Raw genomic sequence first — 26,121 nt, forward strand, 5'->3', positions numbered from 1 at the left:
CGGCACTGGGGGAAAGGAGCAATAGTGCCTCGTCAGAATCACGGACCGCTGTGGGGATCTCTGGCGGAGGCAGTTGAAGCATGCGGGGAGAGAAACAGTGAGTAGAGGGGGGCAGCCTTTTAGTGTGTAATGCGTGTAATACCACGTTGGTCATATTGCTGTAATCACGTCTGTGATGCAGGCATGGATTACAGCAGTAGACTCACAGAAGCAGGAGACCAAAGGGTATTGCAGAGCCCGCCGCACCCGCCCGAAGGGTGGGGGAGGCTCGAAGGCCGGCACCATAACCCTCGTGGTGCCACCAGCGGGGGTAAACTGGTTCCGGGCGCTTCGATGCGCACAGGAACCAGCGGAAGCGGGGTGCGCACCAGCCACCCGACCGGAAGTGACCTGTTGACCTGAGCGCCCCCAAAGGGCACCCAATGGTCAACCTGGCTTTGTTTGAACCCCCCAATCAGGGGGACTCACCTGAGGCCTGCATGGAGGGCTCAAGAGGATTTAAGCGACGCCGCCCTCCCAGCAGAAGCACATCGCATCGAGGAGCTGGGAGAACGGCGCGACAGCAACAACGACTGAAGAGGAAGAGAGGCGACGCGGCGAAGGACGAAGCGGAAGACGGCAAGGCTCCAGCTGAAGATCAAGGTCGTCATCACCGAGGACGCATTACGGAGCGCGGCGCGCCGTGCCAGCTCCCCCGAAGCAACAACAGGTAAAAAACCGCGGCAAGCTCAGAGCCCGGGAGAAGCACACGCAGCTAGCTGTGCCCCCAGCTGACGGCCTGACGCAGACGCGAGAAACCAAGAAGCCACACACTAGTGCGCAGTGACTCACGACATGTCGGAAGGCCAGCCGGACGAGATGGCAGAGGTGCTGTTGAAGATCCGCGAGTTATCGGCCATCCACGGCGACGACTGGCTTCACCCCCACCTGGGCAAAGGGAAAGAGAACAGACCGGTAGAACAGGCGGACGAAGAACCAGGGCCTTCCGCACCCAAGAAGTTGAAAAACACGCCGATGAAGAGAACATCGAAGAGGAACCCTCCGAGGAAAGTGCGGCAGAAACCCCTCCCGCCGAGACCAGAGGGCAGTGACCAGAACGAGACCACCGACCAAAAGAAAAAGGGTGAGCATATTAGCAACATCGTAAGGGAATGTCTAAAATCGCTGGCGCCGGGGCTACTTAATGGCACAGGGCAAGGGGTACCAGGGCCTAGGGAGCAGCGCGCGGAGGAAGCGGCAGGTCTCACGTGGCATATGGTCGACCCGGGGTGGGCCCGTCAGACAAGAGTGCAAGAACAGGTAAGCTTGTCCGCCCAGGGGGAGCAAATCTCCCCACTACCCGGTTGGGGTTACGGCCCCGTTTCGGGAAGCCCGCCTCCGAGCGGGGTAGTCAACGATCATTACATCAGGCCATCCCCCGGTCCGGCGTCCCTGACTACGAAAGCCACCGGCTTGGCATGTCTCATCCCCCTAGCGGTAAAAGAGAGGATATGGCGCAAGGAATTCATTGACATATTTTCGCTGCTCGAAATACAGCTAGAGGGACTTGATCTAACCACGTGCGACAGGAAGGAAGAGGACAGGAGAGAAAGGCGTGGGGCCAGAAAAGAGCACAGTTTCGACAATTGGTTAGATGCTTTTAGAATCATGGCATGCATTATAGTGGAAAGGTTCCCCCATTGCGCGGCTGACTTGTGGCTTTACGAGGCCAATATCCACCTAGCACAAAGGCAGTTCCCGGGGGATGCCTGGTTAGAATACAATAAAGGGTTTAGATTAAAAATGCAGAGGCACCCCGAAATGGAGTGGAATGAGGAGGATGTCTCGGGTTTCATCCACAAGATGCTCACAGCCAAAGATGTTAGGGCCTGGGCGGGAAAAGGCGACCAGCCCTTTCGGAGCTCCTACCAAAAGGGGAAGAGTGGTTCTTATCAAAGGCGGTCGAACGGGAGATCGTACTCCCCAACCGCAACCAAGGCGATCTGTTGGAGATACGAGGCGGGGGACTGCTCATGGGGCTCGTCTTGTAAGTTTCAACACGCATGCGCTAGCTGCGGGGGCAAGCATGCCACCGTTGCGTGCAAAGGTTCCAAACACGAAGCGAAGAGAGAGAAGAGAGAAAAAAGCAAGAAACGTTAGCCCCAACGCAGGGGAAAGGGGGGGACTGGTGGACATTGGTAGGCGCCAGCTGGCCAGATCCCCCATTATTACGCAACAGCTGCGCAGATTAACAAACAAATACCCGAACAAAGCAGAGGCCGGATCACTGGTAGAGGGCTTCGAGCAAGGCTTTGTTATTCCATTCCAGGGCCCGCTCCCCTCGGCGGGGGAGAGTAACCTGAAGTCGGCAAGCCAACACCCCGAAGTGGTTAGCGCCAAGATAGAGAAAGAATTGAAACTGGGTAGAGTTGAGGGTCCCCTCCCAAAGGAATTGCAAGAAGGCATAGTCGTCTCCCCGCTAGGCGTGGTCCCCAAGAAAGAACAAGGTCAATTCAGGCTGATACACCACCTATCGTTTCCGGAAGGTTCCTCCGTGAACGACGGTATCGACCCCGAAGCTTGCTCAGTGAGCTACGCGTCAGTCGACGACGCTATCGAGCTGGTTAAGGCGACAGGCAGAGGAGCCCTCATGGCGAAAGACGATATTGAATCTGCGTTCCGACTATTGCCGGTCCACCCCTCCAGCTTCCATTTATTGGGTTTCCAATGGGGCGAGGACGTGTTTATTGACAAAGCCATGCCCATGGGATGCGCAATTTCATGCGCATACTTTGAGCAGTTCGCCACTTTCTTAGAATGGGCGCTGCATGACCGGCACCAGGAAGGTGAAAAGCTGCACTACCTAGACGACTTCCTGTTCACGGGCCCGGCAGGGTCCTCAGTGTGCGCAAGCACATTGGCAGCCTTCGAGGATCTATCTAGGTCCCTAGGGGTCCCCCTCGCAAAAGGAAAAACTACAGGCCCGACCACAAGTCTCACGTTCCTGGGCATAGAATTGGACTCTATAGCGGGAACGGCCAGGCTGCCTCCAGGCAAAGTGAAAGAATTTCGCGAGGAAGTATCGAAGCTACGGGGTCGGAGCAAGGCCACCCTGAGGGAAATTCAACGAGTGATAGGTAGACTTAACTTCGCAGCTCGGGTAATCCCGCCCGCCAGGGTATTTTCAAGACGCCTAACAGGGCTAACAGCCGGCGTCACCCACAAGCACCACCACATCAGGCTGAGCGCAGGCGTGAAACAGGACCTGCAGGTGTGGGACGAGTTCCTACAAGATTTCAACGGGGTGCTGATTTGGAGGGCAGGGTGGGTAACGGCCGAACAGATAGCTCTTTACACAGACGCGGCCGGAAGCCTAGGCTTCGACGCGGTCCTGGGAAACAGTTGGTGCGCCAGCCAGGGGCCGGATGAGTGGCATGCGCAGGGGCTCACCAGGAACATCACGTTTCTCGAGCTGTTCCCGATCATTGTGGCTCTGACCATTTGGAGCGAGAAAATAAAAAACCTGAAACTCACGCTCTGGTCAGATAACATGGGAGTAGTGCAGGCCATTAACAGAGGCGCAGCGAGATGCCCGGACATGCTGAGGCTAATGCGAGGGTTAATTAAATTGCAGCTGGAAGGGAACCTGGAGCTGAAAGCACGCCATGTGCCAGGGGCGGAGAACTCAGCAGCAGACGCGCTCTCACGGGCCCAAATGAAACGTTTCAGAGAACTGGTGCCCGGGGCGGACAAGGAGATGACCCCCTTTCCATCGTCCCTCTGGGACCTGGGGGAGTAGACTTATCATGGTTAATAGGGCAATCACTTACCGCAGAGGCTAACAGAAGATACAGGACATACGCGGGCACGGTGATGAGAGTTGGGGGCCTAAGATCGCTGGAAGACAGGGCAAAAACTCGCACAGCGGTCGAGAAATTCGTGCAATGGGCATTCGAGTCGAGAATAACGAGATCGTGGGCCCAGGCGCATTTGTCCGCCATCGCTCATTTTTCCAGGCTTTACACAGGCGAGGACCCCACTACCTCGGCCTATCTAAAGACGGCCTTAAAGGGCTGGAGGAGGGTTGAAGGTAGAAAGAAGGACCACAGGCGTCCCATCGATTTTGCCAAACTGGGCCAGCTCCTTGGAGCCCTCACGGGCTTAATATCGGATAAATATGAGCTGCTGCTATTTAGGGCGGCTTTCACGACGGCTTTCTTCGGAGCATTCCGTATCAGCGAATTGGTAGCCCCCAGCAAATCGGGCCCAGCGCAGCAATGCCTGCAGGCAAGAGACATTAAACCAATGGAGAGGGCAGTTGAATTAACGCTAAGACAGTCCAAAACGGACAGGGCTAGGAGGGGGACGACGATACGTCTCCATAGCATCCCAGAGTCGGGGCTCTGCGCGGTATGCTGGTTATTCAAGTACATGGGGGCTCGACCAGCTGGTGAGGGTCCTCTCTTCATACATAAGGACGGGAGGAACCTGAGTAAGTTCCAGTTTACAGCCATAATGCGCCAAGGCCTTGGTAAAGCCGGGTATTGCGCGGCATCGTTTGCCTCTCACTCCTTCAGGATCGGCGCAGCGACCTCGGCAGCGCAGCATGGCATGCGAGAGGACAGGATCCAGGCAGTGGGCAGATGGCGCTCCAGGGCGTACAAGTCCTACATACGCCCTCACCTCATATAAAAAAAATAAAAAAAAAAAAGAGAAAAAGAAAAAAGAGAGAGAAAGCCATGGGGGGGGGGGGAAGGAGAGGGAGTCGCCTTGGGATGCCGCACAGCAGGGTGACAGTACCCCCCTCCCTCTCTTAAATGCACACGGTGCGCAGAAAGCCACCTAACAGAATGCTTTCTCTCGACAGGGGGACGCCCGCAGCTGGTCTGGGTGGTGGGGCACTCATTCGTGTCCCGGATGGAGTCTTGGTGGCGGCAGGGGGGCCGCAGCATAAACAGACCCAAAGCGACGTACATCCGGTGGATAGGGCAGCCAGGTATTACTGCCGACGCTGGACGGCCTCATGGCAGAGTCGGCCTGGTTGCCCGACGTCCTGATCATCCACCTTGGGGGCAACGACCTGACCCGGCTAGGGCGAAAAGCAGTCGGGCAAGCCATCCAAAGGGATCTCACCAAGACAGCAGCGTGGCTGGGACCCACGACGGTAGTCTGGTCTGAAATGATCAGCAGGAAACATTGGAGAGGGGCCGATTCCAACAAGGCCGTCGACAACGCAAGAAGGAAGCTAAATGCGGCAATGCACAAGTTTTGCCTCGCCAATGGCCTGGAATCAGTTCGGCACGGCCTCATCCACCCGGGCCGCCCGGAGCTCTATGGGCAAGACGGGGTACACCTATCCGAAAAGGGGATGAAGGTGTTTTGGGATAACTTGTGGGGTGCAATGTCACTCGCAGGTTGCAACTAAAAAAAAAAAAAAAAAAAGAGAAAAGGAAAAAAGGGGAAAAATATGGAGAAAGGTGGGAGCCACGAACCAGGTGCAGGGGGGGAGCCACAGTGAGACGTGGGCCTCCCTGCGACGTGGCGGAAATCCTACACTGGTTGGCTAAGAAAACACACCGGCGGGCGGTGTGTAAGAGGATGGCCACTCACTTTTGAATGCCGCACGGCAGGGTGACGTGGCGGCATAAAGGAGGGGAGTAACAGGAGGAGACGGCACTCGCGGCCCAGACCCGGCCGGACGGCAGGGCGCAATTTGGTAGCGAGCTGGGGACCTAACTCCCGACTGGAAAGCTCCCCTCCGCAACACGCAGAAGGCGTGGGCAACCAACCACTGGAGCACCAATAGACTGGCAACAAACTGGTTTGTGTACAAGCCCCATTTTCAAACTAAGGAGGGCACAAAGAGACTGACACCCGCTATCACAAGAGGGTGTCATAATGTGTAATATGCCAATTATGATTGATGAGTAATGTTCGCAAAATGGAAGATTGCTTGAAACCAGTTTGTGTTATTAATATGTCTTTGGTTATTAATAAACTGCGGCCAACAACGACCACTAATGATACCAGGCTTTGTTGGCTGACATTATTTCCCACTTTGGCAACAGCAGAATGCGGGGGGCGGTAGGTATGGAGACTGGGGTCTCTGCTGAATAGGCACATGCGAGGGTTATTGCAGAGGCCGCCGCACCCGCCCGAAGGGTGGGGGAGGCTCGAAGGCCGGCGCCATAACCCTCGTGGTGCCACCAGCGGGGGTAAACTGGTTCCGGGCGCTTCGATGCGCACAGGAACCAGCGGAAGCGGGGTGCGCACCAGCCACCCGACCGGAAGTGACCTGTTGACCTGAGCGCCCCCAAAGGGCACCCAATGGTCAACCTGGCTTTGTTTGAACCCCCCAATCAGGGGGACTCACCTGAGGCCTGCATGGAGGGCTCAAGAGGATTTAAGCGACGCCGCCCTCCCAGCAGAAGCACATCGCATCGAGGAGCTGGGAGAACGGCGCGACAGCAACAACGACTGAAGCCCACCCACCCACACCTAAGGAACAGCAAAAGTCGCAGTGCTGGATAAGGGAAAGGGCGTTAGCGGAAATCCTACACTGGTTGGCTAAGAAAACACACCGGCGGGCGGTGTGTAAGAGGATGGCCACTCACTTTTGAATGCCGCACGGCAGGGTGACGTGGCGGCATAAAGGAGGGGAGTAACAGGAGGAGACGGCACTCGCGGCCCAGACCCGGCCGGACGGCAGGGCGCAATTTGGTAGCGAGCTGGGGACCTAACTCCCGACTGGAAAGCTCCCCTCCGCAACACGCAGAAGGCGTGGGCAACCAACCACTGGAGCACCAATAGAATGGCAACAAACTGGTTTGTGTACAAGCCCCATTTTCGAACTAAGGAGGGCACAAAGAGACTGACACCCGCTATCACAAGAGGGTGCCATAATGTGTAATATGCCAATTATGATTGATGAGTAATGTTCGCAAAATGGAAGATTGCTTGAAACCTGTTTGTGTTATTAATATGTCTTTGGTTATTAATAAACTGCGGCCAACAACGACCACTAATGATACCAGGCTTTGTTGGCTGACATTATTTCCCACCTTTGGCAACAGCCGAATGCGGGGGCCGGTAAGTATGGAGACTGGGGTCTCCGCTGAATAGGCACATGCGAGGGTTATTTGGTGTGTCTGAATCAGTGATGTGGGAATAGCACTACCAATAAGAGTATTGCAGAGCAGTCTTGCAGCAGTGTGCTGTTAGCCCCTTACTGTCCCATTTCCACTGCTGAATGGCAAAAAACTAAACATGATTTCAAATGACGGAGCAGGTTTTGTTTTATCCAAAAGCATCTGATGCCTTGGTAACTTGCATGTTTGATGGGCGAACAAAACATGTTTTGCCAGTGATTCAGAGGCCCTATAGAAATTCTGTCTCAACAGCACTACCCAACACCATGATACTCACCATTATTCATAAACTCTTCACAAGGCCCATAAATGACTGAGACAAGTACTGGCCAACTGAATCATGTGACCTAATTAATAGGAACCATTCACAAAACTATTTACATCTATATACAACTGCAGTTTATCATTATCATTTTTATAAAAATAAAAACATTTAATTAAGTCACCTAGGTAATGGATCAACCAATGGTAACTAGACTCAGAATAAACAAGACCAGCTTGTCATTTCAAAATCTATTTTATTAACTTTATTTTCAAATAAAGAGCGTTTTTAATTAAGAATTCTTTTTTATTAGCATTTAGTAAGCATCATTTTATTAAGTAAAGGCACATTAGACTGTCAGTTTAAAACGCATCAACATGAAAAGTATTTAAGCAGAAAGGATCTCATTCCCTAAATTCTATTTCCGTGACTAAACTAATTAAAACCTAAAAGAAAAGTCATTAGTTCAGTTTCCCTTACGTGAGTCAAAAGTCCGACAGCATCTCACGCCCTTCAGGATTCAGGAACGAGCCAGCAGCCCTCCTGCCAAGGGGCCAAGTTTTTTACCTTTTCTCTATCTAAAACTAACTAAAAGAATACTTTTTCTATAACATTCAGCATTTTGATTGGCTGTCAACTGTCGGTTCATGTGAGCTCATAGCTCTTGCGATCCAAAATCGTGCCTTTCTAAAGCGTCTTTGTCTATTGTCCACAAGCGACATTAGCTTCCAAGGTTTTTGCAACAACTTATTAAATAACAGTTCGCTGCTTCCTCAGCTTGGCTTTTCTGCTGCTTCCTGTCCTTGGAAATTATACAACACGGAGCACATCTTGCACAGTTCCTCATATTTGTTTACTGACGATTATGAATGTGACAAACTTTTTTCATTCTTTTGCTGTCCTTGGCTTATCACGACAGGATTCCAAACACCCATTTTAAAAGCTAGGCCTCAGGCCTCTTTTTCGAAGAACTAGTATGCAAAGAAACACAAAACATTAATTAATTTAAGTAATGAAAGTCATTCTGTTACCCACCCCCTTTACTAATGTTAACCCATTAGTTTATGTTATCTAGCTTAAAGCACAATTAAGAAGCTTTTATAAAAACCTTCTTCACATGGGCCTCAGGATTCTCCACGAGCCTTCACCACATAAAAGACACAACATAGACGAAAGCACATTTAAAATAAGCAATGCCATTATTTAAACAGCCGCAATTAATATTGACAATACAAATAGACAAAGTTAATTTATTATTTTTCAACGTACTCGCAAACGCAACAAAGAGCACATAATGTTAATCCCCATATGTTCGTGAATGCATATTAAACTAGGTTGAATTTGTACAAATCATGCATAAACACATTAATATTATTAATTCATTATGGAAGTTTAACTTTGCGAATCAAAACATATTTAATTTCTAAAACTCGCTTCATCACCTGGAAGGTGCACTATATACGTCTTTGTTCTAATAATACTCAAAGTGAATCATTAGCAAGAGAGCGCACTGCGTACTGAGAAGGCACTTACCAGGCATTGCTTTCTGGCTAAGTGTTCGCTCATTGGTTCATGCACTGTTACTTGCCTAAACGTCCCAAATTTAACAATCAGATAAAATCATCAGCCCGTGCAAGGTTCTTCTTGATTCCAAGACTAAAACACCCAGGGCCACATTTATGAGGCTGTGCGTCACTTTTACGCCAATGGTGCGTCACTTTTTGTGACGCACAAGTGGCGTAAAAAATGCACCTTGTTGCGTCTTATTTACAAAGTGACTCATCTAGGTAGATCCGTCACTTTGTAAACCCCTGCGCCACATTATTCCTGCGCCAGGTATAATGTATGCAAGGGGGGCGTATTGACGCAAGAATGGGTCATGGAAGTGACGCAGTGAAATCTATGAGATTTCACTGCGTGACTTCTAGGACTCTAATGCTTCAAAATCTTACGCCTGCCTCACAGCAGGCGTAAGACTGACGCAGGTCTTTCACATGGGGCTTGCCCCATGTGAAAGGACACATTGCTGGAGTTGCGTCACTTTTGTGACACTCTCCAGCAATGCGTCACTTTTGCGCCTACAGATACATCAAAAATACTGACGTATCTGTAACTCCTTGCGACATGATGTGTCATACTGTAAATATGACCCATCATTGGTGTCGCAAGGAGGGCGCAATGAAAAGTGACGCATCGCTGTTTTCACGCAGCGATGCGTCACTTTTCATAAATGAGGTCCCTAGTTTATTGTGCGATGTGGTGGAAACGCGGATCCGTCTTGAAAGCAAGCAGGAATGTGTGCTGTGCGGTCACTCGCCTACTAAACTAATATTAGTTCTGCTTTTGTGCACAGCCCTGTATCCCAGCCCCATTCAAGGTGTTGAGATTTGCTATAAAGACACAATAATATAAACCAAAGCTGTTCATGGAAGTGCAACTAAAAAAGCGTGCTCAGTAAAACGGAGTTTAACAGCACAGACCCCAAATACTATTTTCTAGTTTCTTTCATTGAACATTAAAGGCAAATTTACTCTTATCTGCAAAAGCAACCACAAACGTCTCTATTCTAGGCATTTGATAATGTGACATCAGATAGACAGACACTCCTTTTGTGACTGCGGTGCCGACAAAAAGTATATGCAAATCTAGTGAATGTCATATTTAAAAATGGAACGTCTCTGTAAGAAATGATTCCAGACCAGGAGTATTTTAGCAGTTGCAAGTCTAGGGAAGTGAGAAGGCTTGGGCCTCTAGGTTGGGTTTTTCAAAATGTTAATACTTCTGACCGTGGTAGCAGTGCGGGGGGCATTGGCCTAGTCCTAGGGCATAACTCGACCAGCTTTAGAATCTAGGTTATCAATGTACGAGACCCTGACTGATTGCAGAAATGTCAAGTATGGAAATAGTCCTATTTGCTACATAAGCCCAGGAGGTATGGGCGCACGAGGTGTGGCAGCACCCCAAACTAATAATAATGGAGTTCGGAAGGTGAGTGAGCAATAAAGAATCCTTTACATGTTTTCTTTAACCTGGATATGGGTGTTTTCTTTCACTGACTGCAGTATGCGTTTTCTGTAAAGTGAATTATATGGCACACCATGATGTATTAATACAATATATGTGTGACATTGTGCTCCAAAGTGCACCACCAGCTATATGTCAAGTCAAGTCATAAAATTTGTATAGCGCACTACATACCCAGAGGGTTTCAAGGCGCTTAGGAAGGGGAGGAGGATTATTTGTCAAATATCCACGTTTTAAGCTGCTTTCTGAACGCTAGGTGGTTCTGGGCGAGGCGAAGGTAAGCGGGGAGTGAGTTCTATGTTTTAGCAGCCAGGTATGAAAAGGATCTGCCTCCCATGGTGGTCTTGTTGATGCGAGGTATAGTGGCGAGGGCTTGGCTGGAAGAACGTAGTTGGCGGGAGGGGGTGTAGAAGGACAGTCGAGAGTTGAGGCAATCTGGTCCGATGTCGTAGAGTGATTTGTGTGCGTGGGTAAGCAGTCGGAAGGTGATCCTCTTATTGATGGGTAGCCAGTGGAGGTCTTTAAGGTGACCAGAGATGTGTTCGTTGCGTGGGATGTCTAGTATGATCCTGGCTGAGGCGTTCTGGATTCGTTGGAGTTTCTTCTGGAGTTTGGCGGTGGTACCTGCGTAGAGGGTGTTTCCGTAGTCCAGTCGGCTCGTGACCAGAGCGTGGGTGACTGTTTTCCTTGTTTCGGAGGGTATCCAGCGAAATGTTTTTCTGAGCATGCGGAGAATGTTGAAGAAGGAAGAGGATACGGCGTTGACTTGTCTGTTCATTGAGAGTGAAGAATCCAGGATAACGCCTAGGTTCCGTGCGTGGTCTGTCGGGATGGGTGCTTTTCCGAGGGCTTCCGGCCACCAGGAGTCGTCCCAAGCAGAGGGGGATGTACCTAAGATGAGGACTTCTGTTTTGTCTGAGTTCAGTTTCAGACGGCTTTGTTTCATCCATTCGGCAACTTCTTTCATTCCTTCGTGTAGGTTAGTTTTGGCGGTGTTGGGGTCTTTGGTGAGTGATAGGATCAGTTGGGTGTCATCCGCGTAGGAGATGATGTTGAGGTTGTGTTGGCGTGCGATGGCCGCGAGGGGGCTCATGTATACGTTGAAGAGGGTGGGACTGAGTGAGGATCCTTGTGGTACGCCACAGATGACTTCAGTGGCCTCGGACTTGAATGGTGGGAGGCGGACTCTTTGTGTTCTTCCAGAGAGGAAGGAGGTGATCCAATCAAGTGCTTTTCCTTGTATTCCGATGTTTCTGAGGCGCTGAAGAAGGGTGCTGTGGCAGACTGTATCGAATGCAGCAGATAGGTCGAGGAGGATGAGGGCGACTGTGTCTCCATTGTCCAGTAGAGTTCGAATGTCGTCAGTTGCTGCGATGAGGGCGGTCTCAGTGCTGTGTTTTGCTCTGAATCCCGATTGTGAGGGGTCGAGGGATTTGTTGGCTTCGAGGAAAGCGGCGAGCTGGTTGTTGACGGCTTTCTCGATGACTTTGGCCGGGAATGGAAGAAGCGAGATGGGGCGGTAATTTTTGAGTTCGGTGGGGTCCGCTGTTGGTTTTTTCAGAAGGGCGGTGAGTTCAGCGTGTTTCCAGTTTTCTGGGAAGGTAGCGGAGTTGAAGGAGCAGTTGATGACGTCTCGGAGGTGCGGTGCTATGACGGAGTCTGCTTTGTTGAAGATGTGGTGAGGGCATGGGTCTGTGGGGGATCCTGAGTGGATGGAGTTCATCAGGCGGATGGTGTCCTCAGTGGAAATTGGATTCCAGGCGTGAAGGGTGTTCACGGGGGGAAGATGGTCAGCAGATGGTAGGGTGGGTTGGTTTCCGGGTAGGTTGTCAAAGCTGTTGTGGATGTCTGCAATCTTGTTGTGGAAAAAAGAGGCTAGGGAGTCACAGAGGGTTTGGGAGGGGGTGATGTCGTTGGAGTTGGCCGAGGGATTGGAGAATTCCTTGACGATGTTGAAAAGTTCCTTGCTGTTGTGGGCGTTGTTGTCAAGTCGATCCTTGAATGCTGCTTTCTTGGCTTTTCGGATCAGTTGGTGCTGAGTGCGGGTGGCGCTTTTGAAGGCGTCCTTGGTGCTGGTGGTTGGGTCTTTTTTCCAGGCCTTTTCTAGGGAGCGGCAGAGTTTCTTGGACTTCTTGAGATCATCGTTGAACCATGAGGCTTTCTTGCTGCCAGGTTTTCTTTGACGTTTTTTCAGTGGTGCTAAGGTGTCGGCGGTGTTGGATAACCATAGGGTGAGGTTGGTGGCGGCTTCGTTGGCGTTAGAAGAGAGGGCTGGGGAGTTTCGAAGGAGCGATGCGGAGATTTGGTCCGTGGTGATTTTGTTCCAGTTTCTTTGCAGGGTAGGTTGGGGGTGGTTGATGGGTTTCGGCTTGTTGTAGGTGAAGTGAACGCAGCTGTGGTCGGTCCAGAGGAGGTCCGTAGTGTGGCTGAAGGAGACATGGTTGCTGGATGTGAAGATGGGGTCGAGTGTGTGACCTGCGATGTGGGTGGGGGAAGTGACTAGTTGTTTAAGTCCGAGGTTGGCGAGGTTGTCCACGAGGGTGGCGGTGTTGTGGTCGTTGATCTTTTCGAGGTGAAAGTTGAGGTCTCCCAGAAGGATGTAGTCTTTGGAGGGGAGCGCATGAGGAGTGATGAAGTCCGTGATGTCTTCACTGAATTTTGCGCGGGGTCCTGGTGGTCTGTAGAGGAGGGTGCCTCTGAGTGTGGTCTTGGGGTCGATGTGGATCTGGAAGTGAAGGTGTTCGGAGTTGGCGAGGTTGGCGTCAGAGCTGGTAGAGATTCGGATGGAATTCTTATGGACGATAGCGATTCCTCCTCCTGTGTGGCCGGTACGATCCTTGCGAGTGATCTTATAGTCTTCCGGGATGGCAATGGTGATGTCTGGGGCGGAGGAAGTGTTCATCCATGTTTCTGTTAGGAAGGCGACGTCTGGGGAGATGGTGTCTAGTAGATTCCATAGGTCAATGGCGTGCCTGTGGACTGATCGGGTGTTGAGAAGGATGCATTGTAGGTGGTTGGGGTCGGGAATCTGTGGTGTGGTCGTGGCGGAGATGTTGTCGGTGCCGCTGAATTTGCAGGAGTAGCTGGAGAAAGGTCCATGGGTTTGGCCAGGGGTGGCTAGGACGCAGTTGGGAGCGCGACCGGGGTTAAGGGCTAGGAGGGTGGCGGCATCGTAGGTAATGCGGGGGGGCTGGGAGGGACGGGGGACAGGGGGTCTGGCGCTGGGCGCGGTCCAGGCGCGGACGGGCGTAGACGGGCTTACATTTGGCGCACCTTCGGCGCGGGTTGGGCGCGAACGCTGTGCGTGGACGCTGCGCGCGGGAACTACTGTCATATATGGATAGTGGAGGGGGAGGGGCGAGGGCGTCTCAGCTGGGAGGCGGGGCGGGCACACGAGGACGACGACCACAACAAATAAACAAAATGGAGGCGGAGGGGGGGAACAGAGCGGAGCACAACGCGCAAACCACGAAAAGCAGCAGAAACTATCACAACACAGCGCCAATGAGTCCAATAGCAACTGGGCACAAGCAGGCAAGACAAAAAGCAACTTTGCAGGCAATGAGCGGAGCGCTGAAGGCTGATGCGCAGATCACGTTAAAACACAGCACAGTCAAATTAAATACAGCGACAAAGATATTTAGCGCTAGCTAGGCACTGGCAGGCAGGTGAAAAGCAGCTTGTGAGGCAATGCAGCGCTACGATACCAGGTCTCAGCAGAGGCACTGGGAGCGACCACTCGGCTCGTCAGAGAGGAGTGAGTCACGGTGAGCGAAGGGAGAGGAGCGCTACTTCTGGTCAGTGGGAGGGCGTCTCAGCTGGGAGGCGGGGCGGGCACACGAGGACGACGACCACAACAAATAAACAAAATGGAGGCGGAGGGGGGGAACAGAGCGGAGCACAACGCGCAAACCACGAAAAGCAGCAGAAACTATCACAACACAGCGCCAATGAGTCCAATAGCAACTGGGCACAAGCAGGCAAGACAAAAAGCAACTTTGCAGGCAATGAGCGGAGCGCTGAAGGCTGATGCGCAGATCACGTTAAAACACAGCACAGTCAAATTAAATACAGCGACAAAGATATTTAGCGCTAGCTAGGCACTGGCAGGCAGGTGAAAAGCAGCTTGTGAGGCAATGCAGCGCTACGATACCAGGTCTCAGCAGAGGCACTGGGAGCGACCACTCGGCTTGTCAGAGAGGAGCGAGTCACGGTGAGCGAAGGGTGAGGAGCGCTACTTCTGGTCAGTGGGAGGGCGTCTCAGCTGGGAGGCGGGGCGGGCACACGAGGACGACGACCACAACAAATAAACAAAATGGAGGCGGAGGGGGGGAACAGAGCGGAGCACAACGCGCAAACCACGAAAAGCAGCAGAAACTATCACAACACAGCGCCAATGAGTCCAATAGCAACTGGGCACAAGCAGGCAAGACAAAAAGCAACTTTGCAGGCAATGAGCGGAGCGCTGAAGGCTGATGCGCAGATCACGTTAAAACACAGCACAGTCAAATTAAATACAGCGACAAAGATATTTAGCGCTAGCTAGGCACTGGCAGGCAGGTGAAAAGCAGCTTGTGAGGCAATGCAGCGCTACGATACCAGGTCTCAGCAGAGGCACTGGGAGCGACCACCTTAAAAATGCATGTGATTTCACAACATGTCAGGCACCTTAGACTGGTCTTGCCCCTTGTCCTCTAACTAGACATGCAAGACTCTTCGTCAATTAAGCCTGCACCAGGGCAACAATGAAGGACAAATCAAAACTTTCATAAGCCCAAAACAAAAAGGTCTATCAAACCTGTTGGAATAGCCTGGCCTGCACCTGACTCTTGCATTTCCATTTGTTCTAGTTCGTTCCTTGAACTTTAAAGAGGCTAGAAAAAACCTTTTGGTTGCAACAATAATGATTAATTGAACTGGATCCGTCAGTCCTGGTATAATAATGTGTTTATGAAGATCATTGTGAGGTGAGTTGTTAGAGTTTTGTAGGACGTCTCAGGTTAATATATGGGCAAGAAATGCAAAGATGTAAACTGGAAACGAAAACAAGCGCGTTGCTTTTTTTTTTTTTTTTTTTTTGCTTTAACTTTTGCGGCCGCACTTGTTATTGTCTTGTTAATGCTTGGTCCCTGGGGAGAAGACCAAAGGCACTCGCTGGGTCCATGGGTAATGGTACTTTATGAGCTTTAAGCTGTTGTGAAATCTGATTGTACTTGGTGAAGCAATCTAATAACGGCGGCGCGGTGGCCAAGTGGTAAGGCGTCGGTCTCGTAAACCGAAGATCACGGGTTCGAACCCCGTCCGTGCCTTATAAAGTTACGTTTTAAATGGGCTCACATTGTACCTGTCGCCTAATCCCTGTGCTCGAATTGGGAAACACATCTGGCAGCTCAAACGGATACGTTTAGTTTACAAATCGAACAAATATAAGGAGTCCCGTCAATAGGTACAAACTAAAGGCATTGTCTTCACCCGGAAGCTGCGTTTCTCTAGAAAGCCAGTCTTAAACTGTGTTTCGTTGAGAATATTTAAATGCCTCCTGTTATGCTGCTGAACTTTAAGCGAACCATTTCTGAGCCTGTTTTTGTGAAAATGCCTAAGTGTTAAAAATAAGTCAAATGAATTTGGGCTTTTTTCGTGTTGTATTAAATTGAAGAAAAACAGTAGCAGATTGACAACGAGTTTGCACCATAGCAAATCAATGCTTATTTTGAGCCGCACCCACACTTAATTGTCAACGCCAGAATTTATAGCAGTCTGCCACATGGTGGTGCTGTTTGTCTTACATAGAAAAGAGCACAACAACTATTGATTATTAATTCAATATACCTTAAAATAGCACATTCCTGCCTTGCAAGTGCTTTGAAGGCCTGGAATAGTCTGAATTGTCACACTAAGAGAAGGGTGATGCGGATGATATTGACAGTACAGGCAGCAGTAATGGGCCATACAGGGCTTTAAGTGGGATGAAAAAACTGGGGGGTCTCTCACAGGGGCGTGGTCAATGTAATTAGGGGCATGGCTTTAACACACTTACGTTAAAAGTGTGCCGCCCGACTTGTATTTTGCTGTTCCTGTCATTGCATCCAAATATGTGAGACAACAAGTCACATTACACCTACAACAAGTAAGGACTATTGGCTTTGTCAATGATTATTAGTTGCATAAGATAAATAAGCAGCAACTATGGCTGGTTACATATAACATTGAAAAAGCTTCCAATTGAAGCCCTGGTGACCCTACCACAATGCTGCTGCTCTAGCGTTTCAGAAATAGAAGGGAAATCCAGAAAGAAAATGACTCTTTAAAGGATTTCTCTCCCACTACACCACTCACCTGGCATGACGTCATGCCGTAACTTCTCCCCTAGTGAGAAGTGAGCAATGTGAGCAGCACACACCGATGTGCCTGCTGTCTTCAAACGGTTCTCTATCTGGCTCTGTGCGCCCTGGCACTTTTTTCTGGACTGCACTGACAGAAAACTGCTGTCACTGCAGTCCGGAAAAAAACGGAGCGCCTGCGCCAGGGCTCAAAACAGAGCCCGATAGAGACCCGTTTCGAGGCCCCCTTTAAAAAACTGCCGGTGCTCAGACCCGGCCCACTTAAAGCCCTGGGGCCATAAGTCCCAAGTACAGTAGAGCACAAAAGCAGTGGCACAAAAGAATGCACTGTAGGAAGCACACACTGACAGTAGCACATCGGGACAAAAGAGGAGATACAAATGTTATTAAATTGAAATGCATGCATACAGCACCCGGAAGAGGCAAGCATAACACAATATATAGAAATTGCACATCTATTCAATTCCTAGCAATACAATACTTAGAATAATGTGCAGCATACTGAAACGCTTATAAGGTCCCAAAGGCGAGACCTATTAGCTATGCCAATGCTGCTTCTCAAACTGGCCCTGCCCCTACCAGGACATCGCAGCGCGATGTAGAAGCCAAGGACCACGAATAGCTTTCCTCCCACAGCCCCGGCCATATCAAAGGATTATTTTCTGAGGGTTCTTGTTTGTGCGAGCCTGAGGCTCAGGTTTCACCTGAGAATCAACCGCCATAATGGCCTTTCCAGGAGGATGTCATCACGATCCAGGACACTTCCATTGACTCATTAACACACAGACTCTGCAAACCACGGCGGCATAGCAGATTAGGCGCTATCTCAGGCGCTGCAGGACAAGGCGGAGAAACCCACCTTCCTACCCACGGTGGCATCGCAGACTAGGCGCTATCTCAGGCGCTGCAGCACAAGGCGGAGAAACCCACTTCTTGCCGCACCCGCTCCGCGGGTGCCGCTTCGCTTTGGAGCGTTGGGACATTTCACCTGAAGGAGGAGGAACAGCAAGGCGGACAGGGCGAGAGGCTCGGCGGGGCTGTGAGCGTGCCGGGACTCCAGCATCCAGGAGTCCCTGCGAGACCAGGTAGACCAGCATCCGGTGCGCTCTCCCTGCCGGCCCGCCCCCCCGCCCAGCTGAGGTGTGTAAAAGCTCCCTCCACCATCACCTGTTGGGACACAGACTCTGCAAACCACGGCGGCATAGCATAGCAGATTAGGCGCTATCTCAGGCGCTGCAGCACAAGGCGGAGAAACCCACCTTCCTACCCACAGCGGCATCGCAGACTAGGCGCTATCTCAGGCGCTGCAGCACAAGGCGGAGAAACCCACTTCTTGCCGCACCCGCTCCGCGGGTGCCGCTTCGCTTTGGAGCGTTGGGGCATTTCACCTGAAGGAGGAGGAACAGCAAGGCGGACAGGGCGAGAGGCTCGGCGGGGCTGCGAGCGTGCGTGGACTCCAGCATCCAGGAGTCCCTGCGAGACCAGGTAGACCAGCATCCGGTCCGCTCTCCCTGCCGGCCCGCCCCCGCCCAGCTGAGGTGTGTAAAAGCTCCCTCCACCATCACCTGTTGGGACACAGACTCTGCAAACCACAGCGGCATAGCAGATTAGGCGCTATCTCAGGCGCTGCAGCACAAGGCGGAGAAACCCACCTTCCTACCCACGGCGGCATCGCAGACTAGGCGCTATCTCAGGCGCTGCAGCACAAGGCGGAGAAACCCCCTTCTTGCCGCAACCGCTCTGCGGGTGCCGCTTCGCTTTGGAGCGTTGGGGCGTTTCAGCTGAAGGAGGAGGAACAGCAAGGCGGACAGGGAGAGAGGCTCGGCGGGGCTGCGAGCGTGCGGGGACTCCAGCATCCAGGAGTCCCTGCGAGACCAGGTAGACCAGCATACGGTACGCTCTCCCTGCCGGCCCGCCCCCCGCCCAACACGCCCCCTATATCATACCCCCTAACTCCCGTTAGGGGGTATGGCCCAGTCCAGGAACGGCCGTTTGAGGCCGTTCCTGGACTGGGCCATCCCTCTTGATCCTAACCCTCGGACTCTCTCGTGACTATTCACGATGCCATCACGTGAGTACAAAGAAAGGGCTGCTAAATCCAAACTGAAAAATGGCACCTTAGATGATTTTATTACCAGGACTCACTCAGCCATAGATACAGAGATTGCTAAAATGCAACGTCGAGTTTCCATTGAACTGGATGCTGCAAGGAGACTCTCACAGGAGTTAGCAGCGGCTAAAAAATCCTCACTAGGGTCCATAGCTCTTGCTAAAACCCCTGACCGTTTAATTGGCCCACCACTTACCCTGATTGAAACAATGGCAGATATTCACCAGCCATCAGCACCCACTATATCCATACCGAAGGAGGATTCACCATCAGTATCCTCTAACTTTTTAAAAACGACTAAGGTTGGGTCAATAGGGGAAATGAAGGAGTGTAACGGAGGCTCCCCGGAAATGGCGCTAAAATCAACATCTATAGAGCAGATTGGAGGAATCTCTGCCACTAAACAGCAAGGGCCACATACGAAAAGGAAGCGTAATAACCAAACAGCATACGCTAGGAAAAAAGCCAAGATTGCGAAGGCTCAGTTATCTACTAAGCCACCATCTCCGCCCCCAATGATTAATACGCAGCCTTCTGATTTACCACCAGAAGTTGATGTAGACTCGCTGACGATAACTCACGATAATAATAAGCTCGTTATAGAGAATGAAACTAGTGGGGTACCACTCTGCGTTATAAATGGGAAAGATGTTGAATTTCTGACCGTGGTACGGGAAACACTTAAAAAACTTTTAAATCCCTTTGAAGATAGATTATCTCAGATAGGATCCCAGCTTTCGAACATGGAAAAAAGCTTCTCAAATTTGGGGAAAAAACCATCCCATAAGGAAGATAAGGATCTCATGGCCAGTCTTGAGAAGCTTACAAAAAGTCTGCTGAACCCCCTGATGAAAAAAACCCAAATCATAAATCTAAAATTAGATCAATTGGAGTTTTTAACATCTAAGAACACCGCCTTACTGGAGAGTTTGGTAGGTAATAACAAACAATCCGTTATTACTGGTGGCCACACTAATACTAATAGTAATAACAGCAGTTTAGGAACAAAGGGCCCCCAAAACAACCAGATACATTCACAGCAACCTAAACCGGCAAAATCTACAAATCCTAATGGTATTACCCCTTGTATAGGACCAGCTCCTTTAATTAAAATTAAGCAGGTGACTACAGCAGGCCCTAAGTCTAGCAACTCTTTGGCGGTGACTACACCGGTTAACACAGCTGCCCCGACCTTGCCTAACACTGAAGGGAAAGAAACCCCAGCTAGTAAACCTCTGGTCCCTAGTAAAACCCCCTTACAAGGTAAACAGATTTATGTAAACATACCCCCGGAGTCTGCCCCATATATGGAAATCCTGACAGGTGTTCCATTAATCCCAGAGAATAAATATGAGAAAAGCGAGGACCTCTTAAACAAAACAAAATTCTGGTTAAATACCAATAGGCCTCTAACCGAGGACACTGCTACGAAAATCTTAAGTGTACGGAGGGTTCCCTGGGTTTGTGGTATCGGCTTCCCAAGGCCTACATGCTCCGTAGATAACCCACTTACTCCGAAAGAACTGTTGGCACGGAAACTGAAAAGTACAAAGGACAAGTTTATTAAGACCCCATGGGGTGGTGGTACATTCCTACAGCACCCTTCGGCAATGCAAGAAGTATCACACCGAACGTTGGTGCGAATCCTTCTTTTATACATTTTTACAGGTAATAAAAGGTAGGCGGTACAAGGTTACAGAGCTTTATGTACATATATGGTCAGTTTTGGAGCACAGCCAACTCATGGGAGGGGTTACAACTCCACTGGTCAGTTTGGCGGAACATTCCTGAGGGGTGACTGGTCAGTTGGGACTGCGCATGTACAGGCTTGACCGTTACTAAAAATAGCCTGTTGCTGGGCAAAGTCGAGTGGTCAGTGGTACGGACAACAGACTAAAGGGCATGCTGACCACGAGGCCGCTCATTCCCTAAAATGGCTGCCGTAACATACAAAATGGCGTTTTTTATTATGGCCAAGTTAAGGGGAATAACGTGTAGCACAGCTAAGCGCTAACCCGGCCATCGTCAAATTACGACAGACGACCCTTTTAGCGTTTAGCTGAAGCTACCTCATAGTGGACGTAGTCGAGATACTCATCTTCGATATCAATTAACATTATTTGAGCAACTTCTTTATGAAGCATCATTTCATTATGAGCAAGAGCTCGTCTGGATGGGATACAAGCTGATAAACACATGGAACATAAGGCAGGGCCACATTATATACATAAACATACAAAGAACAGTATCCCAACAATAATACATAAAATCGTCAGCAGTTTCCAATCCCAAGTGGTAAACATTGACCAGAACCACCCTGAAAGAGTCCAAGTGCCATTGTCCGGGTGTATTTCAGCAGCTATCTTGTGAAGCTTCGATATTGCATCATAAACAGACGGCGAATTATCTGGCACGTACACGCAGCAGCTACTTCCGATGATTCTACATGCCCCCCCCACGGTCAGCTAGAACCACATCTAGAACCATACGATTCTGAAGCGTAACAATCCTAGAAATCTGGAGTTCTTCTGTTATGTTCCCTAATGCAATAGCAGTGTCATTGGCTACAGCCTCGACAACACAAGTCAGTCGTCGTATTTTCCGACTATTCAAAGCAGGCCCCACAAAGGAAAACAGTCCCAAATTAAAGTCTACATACTGCTGTAAGGCAGTATCGGTCTGGTCAATATCGTCCAAGACCACAGCATGTTTAACACGATTTAGTACAAAATCATGGTAGAGCACATAATCATTATGGTACATTGGTGGGGCAATGAATACAGGGGGCAATACAAAAGATATGTAACATGTACCTAACCATCCTAAAGGGAGCTGATGATAGCCTTTGTTACCACAGATAAAGTAAGTATTTCGAGATGCCACAAATGATATACCATTCGGACTGTCAAATGTAAGTGTAGTGTTACATTCACTTTTCCCCACCGGGATTGTACCTTTATTACGTATGCAGAGATCAGCCTAGGTAGTGATGACAATAATAACATGTGAACTGGACATATTAATATTCCTTTGATTACGGTAAACACGGGGTGCAGACACATTATCGGGGCGATACTCTTCCCATTCAAATCGAGTACCCTCAGCTCGTGGATACCCATCCCGGTCATGGTAACAAATCTTGTTCAAACGGAAGAGCACCCCCCCCTTTTGTTGGCTATCGTAAAGTGAATAGAAGAGTATACCAGGCATTGCAGGAACCATTATGCGAAAATGGGAGTGGGATGAGTGGAGTGCCCCCTTTCTTCTGATGACCAGGCAACATCCCACACACCCAACAATTTGAAGTGTTCGTCATATTGTGAGTATGATGCAAGATCTGAATGAAGCTATTGTTCAAGTAAGCCTGTCGGTGCCGTTCTTCATGGTAGGGCAAAGTGAAGTGAAAATGTTCAGATGGAGCCGGGGTAGTCGGCAGCAAGTGTTCGCATACAGGCACCACAAGTTCTACTACCCAGGCTTTTACTGCTATCACTACAATTGTCAGTATGAACAAAATGGCACCAAGAATTCTTTTATCTCGTGATGCAGAAGACGCCATAGTTCAATAGTTCACAATGTCTCAAATGTTCAACTACAAAAATCAAAAAAAAAACAATGGTGCTGAGCTCCGAGGTAGCCGTTGTTTTCTTCTCCGGGGTCAAGACGGGTGTCGCTACTCTTGGCAGAACTGATCTCCCCCCTTGAGATTCCCGGCTTCCGTTTCCCAAACCCCAGAGCGGTAACCAACCAGTCTCGCACAAAAATCTTCTTCCTATCTTGGCCGCAGATCGTAGCGCTGTCGTCCAGAAACAGTGTGGTCCGGGAAGGCTCCCTCAGATTCGGCCGACGTCACAGCTGGGTTTTTTTCTTTATCCAAAATTTCTTTGTAATCGGACAGCACAGTAGGATTCACCAGATCCGGAGAGACACGGCGGCAGTGAGTTGAGTGCACCCACCGCTTTCTGTTGGTCACTCGCACAGCTGTTCGAGTTGCCAGGAGGACTTGCTCGGGGCCACGCCACCTCGGTTCCAAGCTATTCGCCCTCTCAAACGACTTCACCATCACAAAATCGCCAGGACGAAGATTGTGAGCCTCTCCAGTAGAATTGTCAGGGAGCGCTTCTCCAACCTGTTGATGAATAGAAAGCAAATCATTTGTTAATCGGGCCAAATAATCGTTCATCATTATGCAAGGCACATCATGTATCAATCGCGGCTTAGGCACTCCCCATATGTTCATAGGCCTTCCAAACACCACTTCATACGGTGTGAGGCCTGTTCGAGAGTGGGGCACTTATCTAAGAGAGAGCAATGCTAGCGGCAAGGCATCCGGCCACTTCAACGACGTGGACGCCACAATCTTAGCCAGTTTCAACTTCAACGTAGCATTGTACCGCTCGACAAGACCTGCTGACTGAGGGTGGAACACAGCATGAAACTTCTGCTGGATCCCCAAGCCTTTCAGTACATACTCCACAATTTTCCCAACGAAATGAGGCCCATTATCGCTCCACAGAAATTTGCAAACTCCAAATCGAGGGAAGTACTCCTTGAGCAACACCTTAGCTGTTGTCAAAGCTATATTATCTTTCGTGGGGAAGGCCTCAACCCATTTGCTAAAGGCGCACACCACCACTAAGACATACTTAAGGTTATTGCAGCGCTCAAGCTGGATGTAATCTATTTGGAGTACCTCGAATGGTGCAGAAGGTGGAACGAACCCTCCTTTCGGAGTATGAGTCCCTTTTGCAGGATTGTGCTGTAAACATATCAGACAGGTCTGCACTACTCTCTTGGCAGTATTGGCAATCTCGGGATGCTCCCAAACTCGTGTTAACAATCGAGTGATTGCAAGAGCTCCCACATGCGCTAATCCGTGTGTCATCTGAACCATCGCCTGCAAGTAAGCTGCAGGCAATTTCCATCTCTCCATGTCCTTGCTTCTCCAACAACCCTCATCATCTAGTACCCCTTCTGCTGCCCATGCCGCAAGTTCTGATTCAGTCGCTGATTTTTGGATATCTAGTATCTCCGCTCTAGCATCATAACATCGCTCAGCCTGTGATTTTGTTACATTCATGGGGGAGTCAGTTCGGGACATAGCTATTTGTCTTGCTATGCTGTCTGCAAAAGCATTTTCTTGACCCACTTTATCAGTGATCTTTTTATGGGCACTGCATTTAATTATCGCTACTTTGTTTGGACAAAGCAACGCGTTTAGGAGATCACGCACCAGTTCTCCGTGCATAATGTGTACTCCATGAGAAGTCAAAAACCCACGTTCTCTCCAGAGTAGCCCGAAATCATGCGCTACTCCGAAGGCGTACCGGCTGTCTGTGTATATGTTCACACATAGGCCAGCACTCAGTTCGCAGGCTCTTGTCAAGGCTATCAGCTCTGCTGCTTGAGCCGATTTCTGTGGTATTCTAGCTGTTTCTACCACTGTCTTAAGTGTCGTGATCGCATATGCTGCGGAAGTCGTACCATCTGGCAGCCTCAAACACGATCCATCAACCCACTGTTCCCCATCCACATCTGGAAGTGGCATATCCTGTAAGTCGACACGACCCTTTGTCTGTTCCTCGGTCAGGAAAACACAATCGTGATGTTTTTCTTCCTGACCCTCCTCAACCGGATAGGGCAATAAAGTGGCAGGGTTCAGGGTAGCGCATCTTTTCAATGTAATGTGTGGCACCAAAACGTGCGCTCGTGAGACACTGTGTTTTCGTTTGATTCAACAGGGCATCTACTGCGTGAGGAACTAACACCAACAATTTGTGCGATAAAACTATTCCCTCACTCTGTCGTATAGCTACCGCTGTTGCTGCAACTGCTCGAAAACACCCAGGTAACCCTCGTGCTACAGGGTCAAGAACCGCTGAAAAGTATGCACATGGCCTCTGCTTGTCCCCGTGTGCCTGCACTAACACTGATAACGCGCACCCATCTTTCTCGTGCACGTACAACGTGAAGATCTTTGTATAATCTGGTGTACCTAACACGGGTGCAGAGCAAAGGGCTTGTCTCAATTGATAAAAAGCATTTTGACATTCATCTGTCCATTCGAGGGGCATTGGTGTAGTTTTTGACAGTAATGCTAACAAAGGTTTTATAATGTGCGAAAACCCCATGATCCACTGTCTACAAAAGGACGTTAATCCTATAAAGGAACGTACATCTCTCTGAGTGCGGGGGACTGGTGTGTCTAAAATCGCTTGGATCCGATCTGATGTTAATGCACGCCATTCCTTAGACAAAAGATGACCGAGGTAGGTCACCTTGGGTCTACAGAATTGAAGCTTTTTCTTAGAAACTTTGTGGTTATTCTGAGCCAAGAAGGAAAGCAAAGCAAGAGTACTCTCCTCGCATTGTACATAGGTGTCTGCAGCTAACAAGAGGTCGTCAACATACTGTATAAGGGCTACTCCAGATTGCAATTCAAAAGAATCAAGCTGTCTTTTTAGAGCCTGGCTGTAGATGCTAGGACTCTCAGTGTAACCTTGAGGAACACGACAAAATCTATACGATTTATTATTTAACGTAAAGCCAAATAAATATCTGCTATCAGGATGGATGGGGATGGAAAAGAACGCATTTTTGAGGTCAATGACACTAAATGTCGTCGCCGTTGGGGGGACCAATGTGAGCAATGTCGACACAAAACATTAATTAATTTAAGTAATGAAAGTCATTCTCTTACCCGCCCCTTTACTAATGTTAACCCATTAGTTTATGTTATCAAGCTTTAAGCACAATTAAGCAGCTTTTATAAAAACCTTTTTCACATGGGCCTCAGGATTCTCCACGAGCCTTTGCCAATTAAAAGACACGACATAGACGAACGCAGATTTAAAATCAGCACATGCCATTATTTAAACAGCCGCAATTAATATTGACAATACAAATAGACAGTTAATTTATTATTTTTCAACGTACTCGCAAATGCAACAAAGAGCACATAATGTTAATCCCATATGTTCGTGAATGCATATTAAACTAGGTTGAGTTAGTATAAATCATGCATAAACTCATTAATATTATTAATTCATTATGGAAGTTTAACTTTGCGAGTCAAAACATATTTAATTTCTAAAACTAGCTTCATCAACTCCCTCATCTGGTGATTTCTAAATCACCAAACATTACCCAAACATTTTACCAAAGAAAATTTAACTTTTGAAGACAACATTTTTTGAACACTCTCTGTGTTAGTTTTTCTTAACTCCTGTCTCAGCAGTTTATTTGCAACTCTCATAT

The 26,121-nt window shown here is 49.4% G+C and overlaps 1 non-coding gene across 1 annotated transcript; it reads left to right on the forward strand.

Annotated features, from left to right (window-relative positions):
* The first annotated feature begins 15,650 nt into the window (after positions 1-15,650).
* On the forward strand, positions 15,651-15,722 carry TRNAT-CGU (transfer RNA threonine (anticodon CGU)). Its single transcript has one exon. It is a non-coding gene; the product is annotated as a tRNA-Thr (tRNA).
* Positions 15,723-26,121: the final 10,399 nt, after the last annotated feature.

Source organism: Lissotriton vulgaris, chromosome 9, assembly GCF_964263255.1.
Source record: "Lissotriton vulgaris chromosome 9, aLisVul1.2, whole genome shotgun sequence".
NCBI classification, from domain to species: Eukaryota; Metazoa; Chordata; class Amphibia; order Caudata; family Salamandridae; genus Lissotriton; species Lissotriton vulgaris.